The following is a 23795-nucleotide window of genomic DNA, read 5'->3' as shown; positions in this document are numbered from 1 at the left end:
TCCCATACTACAGAAACTCAAGAAGCTGGCCAAAAAGAAGAAGAGAACAGAACTAAAGATAAGAAACAGAAAAAAGAGAAAGGAAAAAGGACCATCCAAGAAGTTTACCCATCACCTGAGCCATCCATAGAGGAGGATTATCAAACATTGTCAGAGAGATTAGTACATCTTCAAGAACAGGCTGTTATAGCAAAGAAAAAGGAAAAAGGGAAACAAAGTATACAAGAAAAGGGTACTAGTCCACCATACTTAAGGATACACACCAAGCTAAGAGGAAATGTGAGTAAAACCCAAATAAAACGGCCCCATTTTATTGACTTAGGTGAAGATACACCTGAGAAATTTCCATCTAGCCGTAGTCCATCACGTCCTCAGCCAAGCATGGAAACAAGTCCTCCACATGATGAAAGCCATTTTTAGCCAAAGATAGAGAGTATTCCTTCTCCTCCACAATATTTTGAGCTTAGTCCAAGAAAGACACCTAAGGTAGATCACAATCAGCAAGAAGTATATAACTACCTGGAATCTTTAGAACAATCAGCTGCAGGTCCGAGTACCACTCTGCCACTAGATGCACAAGTTCAGTCTTTAAAGTAGGAGGTATTTGAATTAGAGGTCCTAAATAGGCATATCAAGCAAGAAAATGAAGCACTCAAGGAGTAGAGTAAAGTAGATAAAATTATCCATGATAACACTATGCTTCATTTAGGACTATGGCAAAAGAAAAACAAGAAACTGAAGAAAAAGTGAAAAAAATTGAGTAGAGCATTGATCAATCTCAAATTCAAATGTCTAATAAGGAAACCCAGGATGATGCTGGCACCAAAGAAGAAGAAAAGAGGGCTAGATGTCTTAGCAGAAGCCTCGGAACATATGGATTAGTGGAGAATGACTAAATTTTGGTTGCATGAGGACATGCAACACCTTCACAGTGGGGGTATGTTGAGTCCCAAACCTGCACCTTCCTATACACCCTCTCAGCCTTCTCTTTCCATTTACTTCATCCACCAAGATGTTAAATCATTGCATTATAGTCTAAAAAGAGCTTTTGACATGGTTTCCTAACTATGCTTATGACTGTTGTTTGGTTTAGATTTTTGTTTAGGCAGCTGCGGAAACTTGTTAGTTTCCGAAGCCAGCACAGGTTTCCGCAGCTAGCAAAGGTTTCCGCAGCCATTTTGTTAAAGGCTATGCTACAGGTGTCCTATGAAGAAACCATCCACATGGGCAAGCTACAGGTGACATGTACATGGAACGTCTCCCTTCAGATCAATCAAATCATTCATAAACGGTCACGGTCAACGAGGGTCAAACGCAAGGCCAAACAAGGAATTTAGTGGTGGCACGTCTCTGTTTTGATGACGTGTAGGTGTGCGTGGCACAATCCTCGGCTCACAGAGATATTGGCACACCTAGAGATCAAACCCGTGAATAGAATCCAGCAGCCACCACTCCGAGGATTTAATTGACATAATGACCATCACGCTAGATATCGGGCTGTGGAGATCTATGTGTCTCTGGCAACGCAGTTGGCAGCGTAGGATTTAGGAGTTAGTTACAACACTTTTATTATAAATAACGCGTTGGTATATGCTATGTAGTTAGCTTTTGAAGATGTAATTTTAAACTGTGATCAGAACCCCACTGTACTCTGTTTTACGTTGTCTTATTGTTATTCTAATATATGAGAAGACTACTTTCCTGAGCTCGTTTTGTGACTGATTATTGAACGGCTGAGGCTGCAGAGGGCCCCTACACACCGAATCTTTGTATAGTTTCTCATTTGTTTTCATTATGTTTTTTCTTTTATAATTATTAGCTTGTATATAATATGCTGTTTTGATGTTTCTAATTCACTGTTGTTCATATTTTCCTTTACGTTTTCTTATAGCTGTCAGCTGATTAGTGCTTTTCTTACAGGTTTTCTTAGGCAGCCCGGGCAAATTTTCATCTTTTTGATAACTACTGACATGAGATCATCTTGTCCTTTCTGCTGATGTTCATTTACTGAATTTTAATTTACTGAATTTTAATTTCCCGCATTGTCATTTCTTTTCAGTTTTTCTTTGCTTATTTACTTTTCTGCACATGGACATCATATTACTCATCTGTTTATGATTTCCTTTCTATAAGCCCTGACGACTCAGTTAAAGAGGAATCAGAATATTACTTGTTGTAGTATGATTTAGTTTGCTTTCCTGCAAGTTAGAGATTGAATTTCTTATGTCATTTTCAAGAATTGAAACATGAATGAGTAGTGAAATCTTAGTTTCCTTTTATACAATTTGATTTCTTGCAATTTAGATATCATGTTACTCAGCTTGTTTATGATTGCTTCCTATAGCTGGAGCGACTCGAAAGGTGAAGGGTCAGAATGTGGGTTGAAGTAGTGTGATTTAGTTTACTTGCTTTCAGTGTTTGAGTTGATTTAAGTACAGTTTTTCTTTTCTTTTTTTTACAGCAGCAAGGATACTGGGCCATTGTCACTAGTTCACTGTTTTAGTATATTTCCATTTCCTTTTGAGAGTTTATTTCATTACAGCCAGTTTGAAACTTTATTTTTGAGAACTTTAGAGTTTGGAAAATCATTGTAGAATCCACCATCAACCTCCATGTTTAACTTTCAGTTTCGCCATCTCACACTAGGGAATCCACAGAAGATAAAACCGAAAACCAGCTAAAAAAAAACTCAAAAACGACAAAAGAATAGGAAAACAGTTATCTAGCACATATAGTGCACTTCACTTCATCAGTTTACGATCCCCGGATTGACATTTTAATAGCAATTTATAACACACTAAATTGACCAAACAATTATGCAGCCAAATGTCCTCATAAAGGTAATCTTGATAAAGGTAAGGAACTGGAAAAATAGAATAGAAAACACAATGTAAGTAAGAAGAGCTACTATATGCATAAAGATAGAAATGGTTTATCAAATAGTGATGAGAATGAATATGGTAATGATTATAGACTTTTGATGGCTTTTGAAGATGATGATTTCTTGGATGCTTTAGATGAAGATGGTCTCTATGAAGAAATTTCTAAACTTAAAATCTATTTAGAAGAAAATAGTATGATTATAGATACTCTGACATTCCAAATTGCTAAAAGGGAAAAACACAATGAAAAGTTAGAATTTGAAATTGTGGGTCTAAAAACCTCCTAGAAGAGTCTGTTAAAGTTTTATTGTCGAAACTACTCCAAGAAAAAACCAAAAACATAACTAGAAATTGGCTTTTGAAAGGATACGTTACACCAGATCACATCCTGACCCTAATCCCCCACCCGTGCTTGAAAATCCTAATCTGATTCCTAGGATTCTTAGAATTCAAGAGAGCCAAGGAAATTCTGCTAGTTCACACTTTGACAGACATTTGCAGAACTCCTTTCAATCTGAACTTACCTATGAAAGAACACCAAACCTTTCTGTTATTACTGTAGCTTCTCCAATTTCACCGTCAGCACCTCAAGTCATCCTTTCCACTCCTCCATCTTCAACTCACATTTCCATTGTTATCTGTACCCCTCTAGTTATCACATCTACTTCTGCAACCATGGCAAACCGATATACTCCCCTAAACTTACCTGCCAATCTAGGGGCTGTGCCTGAAGACTATCAAAGTAAAATCCCTTATTTTGAAGGTACTGGCACTTACACAACTCAACAACATACCAATAAATGACCAACTATTTTGAAAGTTATGAGATTGATGATGATGATGTTAGAATGAAAGTATTTGTTCAAAGTTTAACTGGAGATGTAAAAACCTGGTTTAGAGCCCTCCCTGCAAACAGTATCAATGACCCACAAGCTCTTTACCAGACCTTCTTGAAGAGATGGGAAAAGAAGAAAGATCCTCTCCACATTTTATCAGAGTATGAGAACCTAAGAAGAGGCACACAAGAAACTATCCAAGATTACTTTACCAGATTCAATAATATCTACAATATTATTCCTCAGAATCTCAGAACTCCCCCAGATTTGGCCTTGATCGAATTCCCTGATGCATTTGACTCTGATATGGCATACCAATTTAGGGAAAGAAATCCCTGAAACTTAGAAGAGACGCAGAGCATAGCTGTCAGTGTTGAGGTCAACCTGATATCTAAACGAGCTAGAGCCAGAGCTAAAAGAAAAACACCTTTCAAAGAAGAACCTTCTACATTTGAAAAGAAATTAGGTGTTATTATTAAAGGAATGGATAGACTTGGAGACAGAGTAGGAACAATCGAGAGAAAATCCCATTGGGATGGCCAACCAAGCAATACTAGGAGAAATCCAAGTTTCAGGAAGAACCAAAATCCTAACACTGGAAAGATAGGGCCTGACCAAAGTATCAGGCCCCCATTTCAAGAAAATTATGTTGAAGCCTCAACTTCTGATGAACCAACAAAAGACACTCAAATTAATCTGATGAGACTCAACAATGAACAACAAGTTTTCTTGACCCAAGACGATCAAGAAGCCCACATTGTGAAACAATTCCAAACTCAGTTAGGTGAATCATTTGACTTTAGGGAGGGATATGATACATCAATTTATGAAGTCCACAAATAATACAATCTGAGGAGCATAAGGATAGATGTCCTTGAAAATAGAAAATAGAAAGATACCAAGTAGCGTAACAAAGGTAAGATCAATACCCCACATGTACATATTCTTGCTAGAATAGTGCCTAACCCTAACAACCCAATTGTTGAAGACATGTCAGACAATCAGCCACATAACAGAAAACCTTCCACAATTATTCCTACTAAAGAAAAACACAGAAAATTCAGCTATCCAAAATATAAGAACTTAGACCGAGAAACATTTCAATCTTGAGACAAAAGTAGGAAAACTAAAGATAGATATTCCATTATCATAATTAGCTAAACATGATGTCTACAGAAGTCAAATCAGCATATCACTCAAAATTTCCGTGAACGAAGATCCAGTAAACTTTTTTTATGACCAGCCTGAACTGATATTTATTCCTGAAGTAAATGGAAAAACAGTAGAGGGAGAAGTGCCTCCTTTCTATGTAGGTTTGAACATACATGATAAAATACTTCATAATGCCATGTTTGATTCTGGTGCTTCCTATAACTTAATGCCTAAATCTGTAATGGAGAAGCTTGACCTTGACATCACCAGGCCATATAAAGATCTTTTCTCTTTTGATTCAATTCAGGTCAAATGTTTGGGATTAATCAAAGATTTATGTGTGTCACTAGTATAATATCCTACCAAAACCATCTTAATGGAAATAGTAGTAGTTGATATTCCACCAAAGTATGGCATGTTATTATCTAGATCTTGGGGTGCAAAGATTCAAGGATACCTATAGTTATACATGTCTTACGCTACTATTTCAGTGTTTGGCCAACCCAAGAGACTATACAGAGAAACCTTAATGAAGTATGTAGTAAGAAGTCAAGAGAAACCTCAAAATTTCCCTATCTACTCAGTACATTCAGACATGGATCATTTTATCCTTTACAATGCTGAAATTGATCCCCCACATAAAATAAAAGTTCTAGCAGCTGAAACAGAAAAAATTGCAAATGAGAATTCTAGTGTCTGAATCCAAGAAATTTCTCAACATCACAAAATATTAGATAAACCAGAAGCAACTAAAACCAGATTTTCCTCTTAAACAGATCCCTGAAGCTACAAATACAAATTATAAGCAGGAAATCCTTTGGTACTTAGAATTTGATGGCTCTGTGAACAAATTAGGAGTAGGAGCAAGAGTCTGGGTGCAAAATCTTGAAAACAATCATCCTGAAGGCCATGCCTACAGGTTAAACTTTAGGTGCACTAATAATATGGCTGAATATGAAGCTCTGTTGCTAGGTCTTAAACTGGTCAAGAAATTGGGAGCAACTAGAGTGTCAATCCTATGAGATTATGATTTAATCATCCAACAGATAAAAGGGAAGTTCTTGAAAAATGATCCCAGATTGAGAGAGTATAGAGGAACAACCATAGAGATCATCAACACATTTTTGGAAACTCAATTTGCCAAAATCCAAAGAAAACATAACTTGCAAGCTCACAGCCTAACAATGCTCGCCAGCACCTGTAAATTACCATTTGAACTAAATCATCAATTCACAACTGAAATTAGACACAGGCTAGCTATACCTGATAATGTAAAGAACTGGTAAGTGTTTGAAAGTGATAACCAGATCAACAATTTTTTAACCCTAGAAGATGAATTTTCTAGCACTAATGCAGATGGAGGTACAATTAGTGAGTTTGATCTAGCAAATTATATGGAAATAGACATTTCAGTAGAAAACACAATTCAAATGCTTTATCCAACAAAATTTACCAAAGAGGAAATACAGGATCTTAAAGAAACAGATGTTGATGAGATTATTGAAGGATAATCTGAAATTATCAATTTGAAAGACAATCATTTTCCCAATGGATTAACTCCTTTGGAAGATCTCTTTGATTTCAATGATATTCTAAAGAATCCCCAAATGTAACCTCCAAAAGCAAACATTGAAGACTACAACATAGGAACTGAACAGAACCCAAAAATGGTAAAATTATCCAAATATTTGCCCCCTAATCAAAAGCTTAAATATGTTGAACTTGTTAGCGCTTGAGATTTCACCTCAGGCTGAGAAAGGTAAACCTCAAGGCAACATCAAACCATTCAGCCTCGTAGCTAGCCCTACGGGGCAGGAGAAGGCTCTCTCCGGTCAATCTCGGTAGATCTTCAATTGATGAGATGACCAAACGGGTAACACTGATATTAGGCTAGTAAACTGATTAGAAAGATTGATTTGGGGGTTTTTTGGGTTTTTTGGTGGCAAATTGAGGAGCTGCAATTTAGGGTGCGGGGATTGGACACAGTTTCTGCAGGGGGGTCTTTGGGGCAAGGTAGGAACCTGTATTGATGTCTTTAGCTGAAAGGGATGATTTAGAAGAAAGACGAGAGGGCTAAAGAGAGCAAACAATGGATTTGAATTCTCTTTAGATAGCAGAAAACATAGAAATTAAACAAATTTAAAAGCAGAGCATGGCTAGCATGAATTCTAACTTTATCACTTCATTTGTTTTAGTATGCAGCAGTACAGAAAGGAAATGAATCACATAACAAAGCTTAAAATAACATGAAGAGACACACCATCAACACAATGAGTCCACAAGAATCCCAAAGATGACTACAAAACCCTGGTCTTCCTTAGCAAAAATTGTAGAGATATAAGTGAATAATACAGTGATAACTTCTCCCTCAAGAGTCCAACCATGAAAATGAGCATGAAAGTACATAATATAGATGATCTATCCTCTTTCCCTGCCTCCATGGGTTAAGCTCACTATCCTAGGAGCTTTTTGAACAACTTCTAAACTAAGCACTACAAAATAGGCAGTCAAAACAACTTGCCTCTAAAAACTTGGAAACCAGTTCATACAGTCAAATTTACCCTTTTACATGGGAGAAACTTCTAGAAGAGTAAAACAAGAGTAAAAGTATCCAAAAAGTGCCACAATTACAGTCAAAAGGACCACCATCGACCTCAACAAGTCAAACTGGAGCTAAACTGCAAATTCTAGGCTGAACTGGTCAAATCTGGCACAAATTCCTCAACGGGTCGCGCACTTTGGAGCCCTGTTTGAAGGCCTTCTCAGTGTCAGAAGGAGGTGCAGGATAGCGCGTTGGAAAGGTCTCTGAGTCTAACTTCCAACCCAACCGGAATTTGTAGATTTGGAGGTCATTTGCCCAGTCAAAAGTCATTTCTCCCAAGACTACTTCTGCAGCTCAAAAAAGGGGCAGAAAGTCAAAATTTGGTTGTATTTTGACCTTTTGGAGGCCCAAAACTCCATGAAAACTCAAGGTAATGCATGGGCATATGTAACTTTGCATGAAAAATCCATCAATGCTGAGTTTTCGCAAAACGGAGCTACGATGACAAAGGGTCTCAGCGGGGGTGAGACCCGTTGAGAAGCCAAAACCTGTAAATTTCCCAAAAATGCCAAAAATGAGCCAAAACTTCCAAAAAAAATTGTGCTTGGTGCTGTGAAGAGGCTAGTGAGTGTCATGATGAGTGAGAGAAGCCTCGGCCAAGATGCGGAGTGGGTTGGCCTTCTTCTTCCTCTTAAGTGCCTCGGTCAACCTTCTTTGGAACATTTTCATCTTTGCTTTACAAACGTGCATCCTAGCCCAATAGTGGTTTTTCATGTTCCTTAGCAGCCTTTTGTCTTGGTTGGCCTTTGCCAAAAGTCTCTCCAAGTGGTCATTTTCCTGAATAAGTAATGACTCCCGGTCAACAGGCAATGGGTCACCGGGCCTCCTACAGTTTAGGACTCGGTCACTACGAATCCTCCAAATCTCATAAAGTGCCTTCTCCTCCTCCAGCTGTGTGTTCCGATGCTCTAGATATGTGATGGTCCATTGGGCACCCTCAAGTCTCCGCTGCAAAATATCATTCTCGGCCCTGAGCTGCTGAATGATCTCCTTTGCCTCTTGGCTAGGAGAACTGACCTCAAGATCGATCACTGGATCCTCATGAACCATGGGCTCTTTGCCCCTCTGCAACACTTGTGTAGGCGAAGAAAGCGAGGCCCCTTCCACCTGTTGTGGAGATAACACCCGCTGCTCTGAAGATGAAGGCGAGACCCCTTCCACCTGCTATGGAGATAGTACTCGCCTAGCTGCTGCAAATAAGGCCCTTGGGCCTTTCTGATAGGTGACCATAGGAGTGGAGCTGACATGTCGGGTGATGGGAGCATCAGGCTGCTGAGATGGTCCTCCCTCCTCATGAATAGCCTCCTGATGTGGCTGAGGTGGCACTGTGAAAAACTCACGGGAGATGAACTCCTCCCATGGGATACCCTGCTAAGTCAACTGATAAGAAACTATAAGCTGGATCAAACCATAGTGACAAAGGCTCCTATACTGCTGGGCCGGGGTCTTCCTCTGCAACATGGGCACCATCCTTTGAATGTTCTGAAACAGGAAGACCAGGAGGTTCATCATCCTCACCCGGGTGAAATGCATCAACAGGCGAATGTGATATGAATACACCTGTGAAAATTTTCCCTCACATGTAAAATAATGCATGATAAGTCTCATGAGGGGGGCATACTCACTCCGAAGAAATCTGAATGGGAAAACACCCGTCAACAGTTTCACAAATGATGGCCGGACATAAGGCTTAAAGTGAACAAAATCAAGTAATCTGCGCTTAGGCCACACCTCACCCACATTTGGTATCCCTGTAGCCTCTGAGATCACCTCGGGTGTCAATATGAAATTCACCCCTGCAAGAGTGACATGTCCATCATGGAGGTGTAAGATAAACAAGCGGGCCAACTCTCTATGACGCTGAATGTGAGAGAGCCTCTCACAAAACTGATAGCATGAAATATACTGGAAACAACTCAGTGCCAAAGGACAAGCCTGTAACTCTGCCAAAGAAGTAGGCTCCTCCCTCTTATGATGACCTCCCTTGCCCCCTCTACGAGGCCTCCTCTATTCCTCAATCTCTGTAGATGATGAATGGTCATCACCTTGCTCATAAGTCTCGGTATCTGACATGGTTTTGGAGCAAGGTGGGCAAACTGAAGGACAAATTGAACTGATGCCTCTGCCTACAAAAGTACTGAACTCTATGCTGTTTCAAGGGGAAAAAACATGAGGGGAATGTTAGGGGAGGGAAATTCTTAACGAGGAATGGGAATATATGAAAATAACAGGGAATTTTCAAGGGAAACTTCACAAATTATCATGCATATAGGAACATATTTTAACATTGGGAAATCATTTGCAAAGAACATCTCATATGGGATAAAACATGTATGATAATGAACATGGAAGGGGCATACATGTATCAATAGGGACATAGGGACACCATACACCAAATTTGCTTATAGGAGTTCATGTGTGTCATAAGGCAAATTTTGCTCTTTTTGTTCTTTAAGGAGTACATGCACATTAAGGAGTACATACACATTATTTTCACATAAAGGGAAATTGTTCATGTACAAGGGGATGTCAAGGGTATATAGGGGTTATGTACATGCCTTTAGATATACAGCAACATTTTAATTTCACATGACTCTTTTCTCTATTTTCAAATGTATCTTTTCTTTTTGTTTTATTTTTTTTGCATGTATATGGTAGAGGGAATTAGGGTATTGTGTGCTTGTGAGAGGGGTAGGGTTTATAGCTTAGAGATGAGGGAAAAAGGCAACATTTTATGTACAAATAGAATGGGACAGAGATGCAAGCATGACTATGAATGAAAGAGGGGAAGAAGGAAGGGACCAAATGGGACAAAAACACTTGAAACAGTCACAAAACCCTAGCATTTTACAAACATTAGCAAACAGCCACATTAATCCATTCATTTGCAAATTTAGAAGATGAGATCATAGCATACATCATTATTTTCACCACCAATATCAACAACCATGGATTAAGAGCCTACCTCAACCAATTGAGCAAATTTGAAGTGGAATAAAGGAATTTGTTTGAAATTTTGGTAGCAGGCAGTTGAATGGGTCGCGCACAGCCCTAGACGGGTCGCGCACAGCCCAACGGGTCGCGCCCATTATGATTTTGCACTGCCGGAGACCGCTGGACAGGTCGCGCACCGCCTAACAGGTCACGCACGAGCCTAGACGGGTCGCGCACCTGCAAACTGCCCAAAGCCCTTGTATTTTCGCCTCCTTTTCCTTCCACTCTCTCAAAATCTCTCTTACAAGCTTGAAATGCACAATGAGAGTGAAAGGAAGGAACATTACCTTTTATAATCTCATTTTGAAAAAAATTCATCCAAAAACCCACTTTATAAAGTCTATTTTGTCACTTTTTTAAAACACTGATTTTCTTGGTTTCCTTTATCCTGAAGTTGATTTTTTGAGTGCTTTCACCTGATTCTTTTTGCAGGTAGATCATCTGAAGGACTGTGGCAAGGGGACCAGGGTTGTTGCTGCCTTTTTGAATATTTCTTGGAAACTTATTCTTTTTTACAAAATTTATCATGACCTTGGCTTTAAAAACATGGTTTTTAAATCCAAGGCTAAAAATGAACTGTGCATGATGAAAATTTCAAAGGAACATGTTTACCATCCTCCCTCTGGCTTGCTGGTCACTCAAGGACTTTCAGAGACATGACCTTGCTAAAACAACTGACCAAAACCCTAGACCTAGAATTTTGACATTAAGACCAAACAAGAGCAACTTGACAAACTCAATGACCTGATATGACCTGATCCAACAAAGCCAAGAGGGGTATGAATAGACCAGCTCCTCCATCAGGATTATGGCATGACTAACGGGATGCAAATTTTGACACTGATGAGACACCTACTAATGCAAATACAAAGAGCTTTGATCACTGATGGAGGGCTTTCAAGACCGACACTAACATTGGCTCCAATGGGGATGGTATCTCCTTGGAGGTACCAAGAACCTCAGACCTCTGGGAGAGCAGACCAGTGCTTTTATCATTGGGCAATGGAGTCAAATTATTTCACCTGTGACCAACTTGAAAACAACTTTATTTAACTTAGACAATTGACTGGAAACTCAAGATAGACAATTGACTAAAACTCAAGACTATCTTGGATACTAACTCACTAACTCTATACAAAAAATGAACCAACATGAAACAACTTGTAAAACTCACCCCAACTAATCACCATTTTCAGAATTATAGCCTTCACCGCGGGCCCCAAACTGAAGATGGAAATCAGCTTCACACTTGCTGCAGAAAGAAATAACATGGTATTTACAATGAGAGTGATTAGAGCAGAGAATGCTCAAGCATGATACCTTTTGAGTAGTCGGCCATTCACCGACCCTCCAAGACATTCATCTCTATTCATTTCTTTGAGAAGGAAATCATTTGGACCACGGTATGCTGCAATTTTATAAGGACCCTTCCATAAGTTGTCGAATTTTCCATGCTTCCCTTTATCCTCATTTTGGGCATCCCACCGTAACACAACATCATCAATCTGAAATTCATCTGCCTTGGCCTTTTTGTCATAGATTTTCTTTATGCGCTCCTTCAACTTAAGGGAATTCTGGTGGACTTCTTCTCGTGTCTGCTGCAAATGAATCATTTGACTGATTCGTCGTTGCATAGGATCCTCTTCACCACTAGCTTCTTGAAACAACTTGGCTACCGGGACACTAAGTGAACTAGGAAACACTGCATCTACTCCGTAAACAATTTCAAAAGGTGACATACCAATTGACTTCTTTTGACTTACCCGATCAGCCCATAGTGCATTTATTAACTTCTTATGCCAGCTCTTCTTGTTTATTTCCAACAATTTCTTTATAATATTCACAAGGGATTTGTTTGAAGATTCGGCCAGCCCATTACCTTGCGGATGATAAGCGGTTGAATGTCCCAAACTGATGTTATATTTAAAGCAAAAATCGACCAACTTCTTTGATTTGAATGCAACTGCATTGTCAGTAATCAACTTTTGTGGACAGCCAAAACGTGACAAAATATTATTTTCAAGAAAGGAAATAATTACCAAATCTGTGGCCTGCCGGGTGGGAATGGCTTCAATCCATTTTGTGAAATAATCTGTAGCCATCAAGATCCATCGATGCTGCCCGGAAGATGCAGGGTGGATTTCGCCAATAAAATCCAAGCCCCACTGCTGGAATGGTGCGCTGATTTCGACCGGCTTAAGAGGCAATGGCTGTAATTTCTGTTTTCCTTGAAAAATTTGACATTCATGACAGCTCTTTACCGCTTTATATACATCAAAAAATAATGAAGGCCAATAGAAACCAGCTCTCAAGATCTTATTAGTCGTGGTCTTCCAAAATAAGTGACCCCCACAGTCACCTTTATGGAAATCATTCACTGTTGTTTTTGCTTCTTCTTCGACCAAACAGTTCAGCAAGATGCCACCGGGATCCTTCCAATAAAGTGCAGATTTGATAATGCAAAATTTGGCAGCCTTAAGCTTCAATGTTCTAGCTTTGTTTCTAGGCATTCCAGGAGGTGCAGATAAGTTTTGAAGCACATAAACTATATCTGCATACCAAGGGGAAGACACAAAGATATCGGACACCTGTAGAACTGAATTTTCTTCATCTTCATCGGACAAGGCAGCAATCAAATTTATATCAAGGACATGAAGGTTCGCTTCAGCCATCAACTTAGCTAAGCCTTGGCCTTTAATCAACTTGGTAGGCTTAATTTCAACATCATATTCTAAGAGTGCAGCAATCCACTTACCCCTTCTTCCTTCCGGTTCCGTTTGTACTAAAGCATCCTTCACAGCTGCATTAGGGACATATGCTAATACATGAGAATTCAATATCTAAACTCGGAAATCTTTCAATGCTTTGATCAGGGCCAATGCTTGCTTCTCAATGATATTATAATTCAGCGCTCCGTCTCTTATGATGCGGCTGAAAAAAGCTATGGGCCTCTCAACTCCATCTCTCTTTTGCATTAACACGGCCGCCAATGTATGCTCAGAGGCGAATGAAAACAAGATAAAATCCTGAGTATAATCCGGGCTAATCAAAGTTGGGGCTGAAGATAAGATTACCTTTATCAAATTAAAAGATTTTACCGCCTCTTCGGTCCATCTTATTTCACTGTCCTTCTTGAGCATATTGGTTATCTCTCTGAGATGTTCAGCAAGATTGGGAATGAAACGACGCAGAAAATTCAACTTACCATTAAAGGACTGAATTTCTTTCTTGCTACGGGGCTGCTCCAATTGCTGAATTGCTTCCACTCGTGCAGGGTCTATACGAATGCCATCTTTAGAAATGATATGGCCTAGCAGCTTGCCTTCACTCATAGCAAAAAGACTTTTCTTCGGATTCAATGAGATGCCATATTTTCTGCATTTTTCAAACACCTTAGTCAAATGAAACAAATGCTCTTCATCTGATTTCGAAAACATAGTCAAATCATCTAGATAAACTACTAAAAATACATCCTTCTCATTTGCAAAGGCCATGTCCATTGCCCGTTGAAATGTGGCACCCGCATTCTTCAATCAAACAGCATCTTGGCATAATGAAATGTACCCCATGGAGTAGTAAATGTTGTCTTGTCACGGTCATCTTCGTGCACTGAAATCTGATTATATCCGAAGTAACCATGAAGCAATGAAATACTAGATGCCCCCACAACCCGCTGCAATATGTGATCCATCTTGGGCAGCGGATAATTGTCCTTTAATGACACTTTTTTCAGATTTCTAAAGTCTATACACAAGAGAATCTCGCCGGTTTTCTTCCTCACGGGCACCAAGTTTGAGATCCAATCGGAAAACCGGATTGGTGCTATGATCCCAGACTTATACAACCTGTTGACTTCCTTCTCAATTAATGGCAGCAATTTAGGATTAATTCTTCTCAACTTTTTCCGGAAAGAATTTTGATTTGGCTTTATGGGGATGGTATGCTGAATAATGCTTGTGTCATAAGTTTTCAAATCTGAATAATCCCATGCAAAAACATTAGAATACAGAGACAATAATCTGATATACTCTTGCTTTACCTTAGGCGGCAATGCTTTTGAAAGTTTCACCATCTTTGGATTTGCAGCTGTCCCAAGGTTCACATCTTCAACTCCTTCAGCTGTTGGCCTCAAAGTTGGCTTGCGGGCCACATCATCCTGATCAAACAATTCCTCCAAAGGAATCAATCCTTTTGGAATGTGATTATCTTTGAGCTGCAATACATCCATCTGATTCACTCCTTCAGCTTCCGTATCTATTGAGATGTCTTCAAACTTACCCTTAACTTGCAGAAAATCTTGGATTTCTTCGTCATCTTGGAACACTTGCCAACACCTTTGATTATCTGGAACTGTAGGACGATGCTTCACATATATCTCAAAATTATTGCTGGAATTCATGGGTATTTTCAAATTACTTGCCGCCTTAGCCAATGCATCCGCAACACCATTTTGAATCCGGGGCACACATGTCAAAGTATGTTCAGAGAATCTTTTCAAGATATCTAAAACAACATTTCTATAAGCTCTCATGCGAGGATGTTTGGCCTGAAATTCACCTTTCACTTACTTGATAACTAGTTCGGAGTCGCCATATACTGCTATTTTCTTTGCCTTTAACTTCATAAGGATTTTCAAACTAGCAATAAGAGCTTCATATTCTGCCTCATTATTCGAACAATCAAAAGCCAATTTATAAGAACATACTCGTACCTTGCTAGGAACTTGATCTTGAGCTGAGAATGGGCTTCGAATCCAAATACCTATACCAGCACCATTGCTGCCCACTGCACCATCAAAATCCATAGTCCAAAGACCCTCTTCATCATCTTCTAGGTGCTGAAAGTCTGATTTTATTTCATGTTCTATTTGCTGCCCATTTATTTCCGCAATTGGCCTTATGACAGCAGACCTTTCTTCACTTTCCTTTCTCAAAACATCCCTGAAATTTTCTGAAATGTCTGGTATATCTTCTACTTGAACTAACTGACTATCTACCTCATTGAAATTTTCCGCAAACAAAACAAAAGATTCTAAATATGTTTGTACATAATTTACAGGATGATTCACAGGCTTTTCCTTACTAGTGATCATGTATTTCATCTTCTGCTCCCGATATAACTTCCTCATTTGACTGAAAACTGGAATTGAAGCATATAAAAAATCAAGTTGAATCGTACCTTTGAGTTTGGCTCCCCATGACCTCGACAACAACATGCCAAATCGTGGAGGAATGTCTGCCACCACCACATCCATTAAAACATTCTTCGCTGGAATTTGATCTAGACTCACCACTAAGTCTTTGATCAAACCAATGCATCTTACCCGGCTAGAATCAAAAGAATACAAATCATGGTACTTCCTTGTGATGTCAAGCCCCAGCTTCTCCATGATTGTTTTCGACATCAAATTATGTGAAGCTCCCGAGTCAAACATAGCATTGTGCAGCACAAACTCATGCAATCGCAAACTAATATAAAATGGAGGAATGTCACTCTCGGGAGACTCACCATTCAAAGCTGGCCCAAAGATTAACTCTGGCTGATCATCTTGTACATTCACCATGTCTAGCATTGGGTCAAGATTCAGCAATTTAGAAATTTGGCCTCGGTAAGTAGCGTTCTTCATAACCTCTGTTAAAGGAATAGATATCTTCACCTTTGGAATTTCATTCTCCAAACTGAAAACTAGAAACTTCTCACCTTCCTTTGCCAGATTATCTCTCTTATCAGCTTTATCCTTTGGTGCATTCGATGGCTGATCTACTTTAGCTGCCGATGATGTTTGAGTTGATGATGGACCGGCTATATCTTTACCTTTTGAAAACACCGAATCATTCTTTGCTGCAATGTCTTTCTTTTTCTGCACGGGATTTATAGTAATAGCCCGGCTTCTCAATTGCCTTTGTTGTCCTTGCTGAGCTGATAATGCATTCAAATACCCTCTTTGATATTCTTCAGATTCTTCTTCAAGTATCATATCATTTGAAAAAATATAATGCTCATCTTGGGGAACGACGAAATTACTCACGAACTCATCTTCTTCCGTGATATATGTAGGCATATCATCAGGGGTAAAGAAATGATTTTCCTCGCCAACATTATCACCCTCATCTTCAGATTCTTGACTAACAAAATTCTGCTGAAAAGGCGGTTTCATTTGCTGTTGAACTGCTGTGTCTTGTGCCTTTGTTTCACGCTGCTTGATCCTATATTGTTGCTACTGACCTCTGAAATTTGGGTTACGAATATGCGGTTCCGGCGTTTCAATTGTGACGCTTTCAAGTAACCTCTTCACCTGTTCAACCTGCTGAAGAACCTGATTTGATGTGGATGCCTCCTCCTTGATGGTGACGCGCTTTTCTTCCTTCATTCGTGCTCTTTTATCATTCAAATTTGCCTCAACGCTGACAGCAATTTTCTGCATATCCTCCAAGGTAGGGGGATCTCGGTCTCTCATTGAATAAGCCATCTCCGGATCAAAACCATCCAGGAATTTGAGAAGTGCTGATTTTCTAGATGGCCTCAAATCATCGGGAATAGCATTATAAACTGTATTAAATCTGATTATATAATCTTGAACAGACTCACCCAGATTACGCTTGAGGTTGTTGTATTCGGCATTGATTTGAAGCGGATCCTTTCTGATTTCCCACCGATCTAAGAATTGATTCTGAAGTGCTTCCAAGGTAGCAATGTTGTTAGCTGTTAACCCTCTGAACCATTTTCTTACTTCTCCGGCAAATGTTTGCATGAACAACCGCATGGTAACATCTTCTTCATCTAACTCATATAGATCAAAGAAAGTGGACATTTTATCGATATGTTGCTGAGTTGTAATACTTTATGGAGTGCCATCAAACATGGGAATTTTACTTTGGTAATCAGCAGGCATATCATGAAGATTAGCAGGCAATGCAAGTGGGGCAAACCGGGCTGCCATTTTTCTAGGTAAGGTAGGTCTTGGAGTAGCAGGCGGAGTAGGTGTAGCGGTATGAGGAGTAAGAGGAGGAGAAGCAGTATGTGATGCTGAAGGCGAAACAACTGTAGATGGAGGATGAGTAACTATGGGAGAGATAACAATAAAAGGAGGATTTGTTTGTTCATGCGCCGTGATAGAAGATCCAATATGACCAGAGATATTCTCAAGGAAATCAGCAAGAGTAGTAGCTTGTACACGTGTCTGGAGATTCCTCAAAATGAAGTTTTCAACTAATTTGTTATGCCTCTCAAATTCAATAGAAGCTGCAAAATCAGGGTCAAGAACTAGAGAATCGAGTGCACTTTCAGACTTACCTTTAAACAGAGACAACTCAAAGATTTCGTCAAAATATAGATCTTCAAGATAATAGAAAATAGCTGGGCATGAATGAGATCTGAAAATGGGTCTAGAGTCTGTAGCCAGCTTGTTTTCTCAGAATAACTAGGAAAGAAAACGCATTCAGCCTGTGAAAACTCTCAACCTATCATCCACGGCTCAGAGTTAACAAATACATGGGGATAAGATGTCAAATCACTGCTATATTCACAAGCTCACAGAGATTGATTGAAGCAGCGTTTATCTACTTGCACTGATGTAAAACAAGAGCGTTTTCGAAGGCTACCTGGCGTAACTTCAGGCTCCATCTAAGACTTATGAAATAACATGTCTATGAACAAGAAATTTGATGTTCTCCCCAGTATGTTCGCCAGTATGTTAGCGCTTGAGATTTCACCTCAGGCTGAGAAAGGTAAACCTCAAGGCAACATCAAACCATTCAACCTCGTAGCAAGCCCTACGGGGTAGGAGAAGGCTCTCTCCGGTCAATCTCGGTAGATCTTCAATTGATGAGATGACCAAACGGGTAACACTGATATTAGGCTAGTAAATTGATTAGAAATATTGATTTGGGGTTTTTTTGGGTTTTTTGGTGGCAAATTGAGGAGCTGCAATTTAGGGTGCGGGGATTGGACACAGTTTCTGCAGGGGGTCTTTGGGGCAAGGTAGGAACCTGTATTGATGTCTTTCGCTGAAAGGGATCATTTAGAAGAAAGATAAGAGGGATAAAGAGAGCAAAAAATGGATTTGAATTCTCTTTAGACAGCAGAAAACATAGAAATTAAACAAATTTAAAAGCAGAGCATGGCTAGCATGAATTCTAACTTTATCACTTCATTTGTTTTAATATGTAGCAGTACAGAAAGGAAATGAATCACATAAAAAATCTTACAATAACATGAAGAGACACACCATAAACACAATGAGTCCACAAGAATCCCAAAGATGACTGCAAAACCCTGGTCTTCCTTAGCAAAAATTGTAGAGATACAAGTGAATAATACAGTGATAACTTCTCCCTCAAGATTCCAACCATGAAAATGAGCATGAAAGTACATAATACAGATGATCTAACCTCTTTCCCTACCTCCATGGGTCGAGCTCACTATTCTAGGAGTTGTTTGAACAACTTCTAAACTAGGCACTACAAAATAGGGAGTCAAAACAACTTGCCTCTAAAAACTTGGAAACCAGTTCATATAGTCAAATTTACCCTTTTACATGAGAGAAACTTCTAGAAGAGTAAAACAAGAGTAAAAGTATCCAAAAAGTGCCACAAGTACAGTCAAAAGGACCACCATTGACCTCAGCAAGTCAAACTGGAGCTAAACTGCAAATTCTAGGCTGAACTGGTGAAATCTGGCACAAATTCCTCAACAGTTCGCGCACATCCTCCTCAACGGGTCGCGCAATTTGGAGCCCTGTTGCGATGCCTTCCCAGTGTCAGAATGAGGTGCAGGATAGCTCGTTGGAAAGGTCTCTAAGTCTAATTTCCATCCCAACCGGAATTTTTGGATTTGGATGTCATTTTCCTAGACAAACGTCATTTCTCCCAAGACTACTTCTGCAGCTCAAAAAAGGGGCAGAAAGTCAAAATTTGGCTGTATTTTGACCTTTTGGAGGCCCAAAACTCCATGAAAACTCAAGGTAATGCATGGGCATATGTAACTTTGCATGAAAAATCCATCAATTCTGAGTTTTCGCAAAATGGAGCTACGATGACAAAGGGTCTCACTGGGGGTGAGACCCGTTGAGAAGCCAAAACCTGTAAATTTCCCAAAAATGCCAAAAATGAGCCAAAACTTCCAAAATTTATTGTTCTTGGTGTTTTGAAGAGGCTAGTGAGTGTCATGATGAGTGAGAGAAGCCTCGGCCAAGATGCGAAGTGGGTTGGCCTTCTTCTTCCTCTTAAGTGCCTCGGTCAACCTTCTTTGGAACATTTTCATCTTTGCTTTACAAACGTGCATCCTAGCCCAATAGTGGTTTTTCATGTTCCTTAGCAGCCTTTTGTCTTGGTTGGCCTTTGCCAATAGTCTCTCCAAGTGGGAATTTTCCTGAATAAGCAATGACTCCCGGTCAACAGGCAATGGGTCACCGGGCCTCCTACGGTTTAGGACTCAGTCACTACGAATCCTCCAAATCTCATCAAGTGCCTTCTCCTCCTCCAGATGTGTGTTCTGCTGCTCTAGATATGTGATGGTCCATTGGTCACCCTCAAGTCTCCGCTGCAAAATATCATTCTCGGCCCTGAGCTGCTGAATGATCTCCTTTGCCTCTTGGCTAGGAGAACTGACCTCAAGATCGATCACTGGATCCTCATGAACCATGGGCTCTTTGCCCCTCTGCAATACCTGTGCAGGCGAAGAAAGCGAGGCCCCTTCCACCTGCTGTGGAGATAACACCTGCTGCTCTGAAGATGAAGTCGAGACCCCTTCCACCTGCTGTGGAGATAGTACTCGCCTAGCTACTGCAAATAAGGCCCTTGGGCCTTTCTGATAGGTGACCATAGGGGTGGAGCTGACATGTCGGGTGATGGGAGTATCATGCTTCTGAGATGGTCCTCCCTCCTCATGAATAGCCTCCTGATGTTGCTGAGGTGGCACTGTGAAAAACTCACGGGAGATGAACTCCTCCCATGGGATACCCTGCCGAGTCAACTGATAAGAAACTATAAGCGGGATCAAACCATAGTGACAAAGGCTCCTATACTGCTGGGTCGGGGTCTTCCTCTGCAACATGGGAACCATCCTCTGAATGTTCTGAAACAGGAAGACCAGGAGGTTCATCATCATCACTCGGGTGAAATGCATCAACAGGCGAATGTGATATGAATACACCTGTGAAAATCTGCCCTCACATGTGAAATAATTCATGATAAGTCTCATGAGGGGGGCATACTCACTCTGAAGAAATCTGAATGGGAAAACACCCGTCAACAGTTTCACAAATGATGGCCGGACATAAGGTTCAAAGTGAACAAAATCAAGTAATCTGCACTTAGGCCACACCTCACCCACATTTGGTATCCCTGTAGCCTCTGAGATCACCTCGGGTGTTAATATGAAATTCACCCCTGCAAGAGTGACATGTCCATCATGGAGGTGTAAGATAAACAAGCGGGCCAACTCTCTATGATGCTGAATGTGAGAGAGCCTCTCACAAAACTGATAGCATGACATATACTGGAAACAACTGAGTGCCAAAGGACAAGCCTGTAACTCTGCCAAAGAAGTAGGCTCCTCCCTCTTATGATGACCTCCCTTGCCCCCTCTACGAGGCATCCTCTGTTCCTCAATCTCTGTAGATGATGAATGGTCATCACCTTGCTCATAAGTCTCGGTATCTGACATGGTTTTGGAGCAAGGTGGGCAAACTGAAGGACAAATTGAACTGTTGCCTCTGCCTGCAAAGGTACTGAACTCTATGCTGTTTCAAGGGGAAAAAACATGAGGGGAATGTTAGGGGAGGGAACTTCTTAACGAGGAATGGGAATATATGAAAATAACAGGGAATTTTCAAGGGAAACTTCACAAATTATCATGCATATAGGAACATATTTTAACATTGGGAATTCATTTGCAAATAACATCTCATATGGGATAAAACATGTATGATAATGAACATGGAAGGGGCATACATGTATCAATAGGGACATAGGGACACCATACACCAAATTTGCTTATAGGAGTTCATGTGTGTCATAAGGCAAATTTTGCTCTTTTTGTTCTTTAAGGAGTACATGCACATTAAGGAGTACGTACACATTATTTTCACATAAAGGGAAAGTGTTCATGTACAAGGGGATGTCAACTGTATATAGGGGTTATGTACATGCCTTTAGATATACAGCAACATTTTGATCTCACATGACTCTTTTCTCTATTTTCAAATGTAGCTTTTATTTTTGTTTTATTTTTTTTGCATGTATATGGTAGAGGGAATTAGGGTATTGTGTGCTTGTGAGAGGGGTAGGGTTTATAGCTTAGAGATGAGGGAAAAAGGCAACATTTTATGTACAAATAGAATGGGACAGAGATGCAAGCATGACTATGAATGAAAGAGGGGAAGAAGGAAGGGACCAAATGGGACAAAAACACTTGAAACAGTCACAAAACCCTAGCATTTTACAAACATTAGCAAACAGCCACATTAATCCATTCATTTGCAAATTTAGAAGATGAAATCATAGCATACATCATTATTTTCACCACCAATATCAACAACCATGGATTAAGAGCCTACCTCGACCAATTGAGCAAATTTGAAGTGGAATAAAGGAATTTGTTTGAAATTTTGGTAGCAGGCAATTGAACGGGTCGCGCACAGCCCTGGACGGGTCGCGCACAGCCCAACGGGTCGCGCCCGTTATGATTTTTCACTGCCGGAGACCACCGGATGGGTCGCGCACCGCCCAACAAGTCGCGCACGAGCCTGGATGGGTCACGCACCTGCAAACTGTCCGAAACCCTTGTATTTTCGCCTCCTTCGCCTTCCACTCTCTCACAATCTCTCTTACAAGCTTGAAATGCACAATGAGAGTGAAAGGAAGGAACATTACCTTTTATAATCTCATTTTGAAAAAATTTCATCCAAAAACCCACTTTATAAAGTCTATTTTGTCACTTTTTTAAAACACTGATTTTCTTGGTTTCCTTTATCCTGAAGTTGATTTTTTGAGTGCTTTCACCTGATTCTTTTTGCAGGTAGATCATCTGAAGGACTGTGGCAAGGGGACCAGGGTTGTTGCTGCCTTTTTGAAGATTTCTTGGAAACTTATTCTTTTTTACAAAATTTATCATGACCTTGGCTTTAAAAACAGGGTTTTTAAATCCAAGGCTAAAAATGAACTGTACATGATGAAAATTTCAAAGGAACATGTTTACCATCCTCCCTCTAGCTTGCTGGTCACTCAAGGACTTTCAGAGACATGATATTGCTAAAACAACTGACCAAAACCCTAGACCTAGAATTTTGACATTAAGACCAAACAAGAGCAACTTGACAAACTCAATGACCTGATATGACCTGATCCAGCAAATCCAAGAGGGGTATGAATAGACCAGCTCCTCCATCAGGATTATGGCATGCCTAACGGGATGCAAATTTTGACACTGATGAGACACCTACTAATGCAACTGCAAAGAGCTTTGATCACTGATGGAGGGTTTTCAAGACCGACACTAACAGAACTGACAAAAGAATTCCAATTTTTTTTTGCCTGGAGCTATGAAGAGCTAAAGTCTTATGACACCTCTATAATTCAACATACAATACCCCTCAAGGAAAATAAAAAACCATTGAAACAAAAGCTCGGAAGAATCAACCCGATACTTCTTCCTTTAATTGAAAAAGAAATCAAACGAATGCATGATGCAGGGATAATCGCTCCAATTAGATTTTCAGAGTGGGTATCTAATTTAGTGCCTACAAGGAAGAAAACAGGAGAAATCAAATTATGTGTTGACTTAAGAAATCTAAACAAGGTTTCTTCGAAGGATAACTACCCTTTACCTAAGATGGATCATATTTTACGAAGAGTAGTAGGTGCGTCTAGAATTTCACTTTTGGATGGGTTTTCAGGTTTTAATCAGATTTTGGTTCATCCTGATGACCAAGAAAAGACTGCATTTACAACACCATGGGGTACCTTCAAATATGATAAAATTCCATTCAGACTTAAGAATGCAGGGGAAACCTTTCAACGAGCAATGGACATAGCTTTTGCAAAAGAAATTCACAATTTTCTGGTTGTATATTTAGATGACCTCACTGTGTTTTCTAGATCAGATCAACAACATTTAGATCGGTTGAGACAAGTGTTTTTAAAATGTAGAGAGTATGGTATTTCATTAAATCCCAAAAAGTCTTTGTTGGTCTAGAAGAAGGCAAACTCTAAGGCCATATCATCTCCAAAGATGGCATCAAAATTGATCCTACTATAATAGAAATGATTCTGCAAATACCCCACCCCAGAAATGTCAAAGAGCTTCAAGATTTCTTAGGGAAGATCAAAT

This window comes from Pinus tabuliformis, chromosome 1_1, assembly GCF_031772625.1.
Source record: "Pinus tabuliformis cultivar Carrire ecotype Pingquan chromosome 1_1, CPIR1, whole genome shotgun sequence".
NCBI lineage: Eukaryota > Viridiplantae > Streptophyta > Pinopsida > Pinales > Pinaceae > Pinus > Pinus tabuliformis.
This window is presented reverse-complemented; position numbering follows the sequence as displayed.